This window comes from Pteropus alecto, unplaced genomic scaffold (assembly GCF_000325575.1).
Source record: "Pteropus alecto unplaced genomic scaffold, ASM32557v1 scaffold275, whole genome shotgun sequence".
In the NCBI taxonomy this organism is placed as follows: domain Eukaryota; kingdom Metazoa; phylum Chordata; class Mammalia; order Chiroptera; family Pteropodidae; genus Pteropus; species Pteropus alecto.
In genome coordinates, this window is record NW_006436301.1 from 1,294,654 (window position 1) to 1,295,687 (window position 1,034).

The following is a 1,034-nucleotide window of genomic DNA, read 5'->3' on the forward strand; positions in this document are numbered from 1 at the left end:
TTTGTCTTGGAGAAAAAGATGTCCCTTCTCTTTTGTCAAGGCTCACTACATTGTTTACCAGCTCTTCTCTTTAAGGGACCTCTCATCTGTGATTATGAGAGCTCTAACTAGACAACTAGCCTAGATTTAAAAAAAATTATGAGTCTCATTATCATTAAATACCATTTGATAAACAGTACCTTTCAAAATATTGCCTTCAGGATAGTGGTGCTGGTGAGTGGAGAGAAAAATGAAAAAGGCTCATGGTGATGGGGAAAATGGGAACTTCTGGTCCATCTAATCTCTTTACAACCTTTCAATTTGAAACTTCTGGAGAGAGGACTATACTTGGGGTTGCAGCTCTTTGTGATTCGCTTGTACTTAACCCCTTGTAACCTGACTCTTTTGCCAAAACTGCCATCCACAGGATTTGGCTTGCCAAGTCAATGGGTTTCTCCTCAGACCTTATCCACTTCATCTGGCTTTCAGTATTTGATTCTGTTAGCCACTGGTTTCCTTCCTTTGATTCACTGATATTTCATCCCATAGCTTCTCATGTCATTCCTCCTCTTTCGTATGGAACCTCATTATTCTCTTTTGTTCTTTCTAACTGTAGACCATCTTTTAAACTCCAGACCTGCTCTTGACTGTCTGCTGAACATCTAAATCTGAACAGTCATTTTAAAGCACATATATAAAAATAAATCCATACTGATTCTATCTTGGTTTCAAAAACCAGCTCTATACATTATTTGTAAAATTGGGTAAATTTGAATATGGACTAAGTATGATACCAAGAAATTATTGTTATTTTTTTAGGTGCAATAATGCTATTGTGGATTTGTAAGGAAATGACCTTATTCTTAGGAATACCTCATGAACAATTAACGGTAAAGCATCATGATAAGCTGCAGCTGACTTTTAAATAGTTCAGAAAAATACACATGCATGCGCATTAGCATGGGTAGAGACATAAAACAAATAAAAGAAAATGATAACAATGATTGAATCTAGATGGTTGCTATACAGAGGTGTTCATTGTACCATGATGCAAG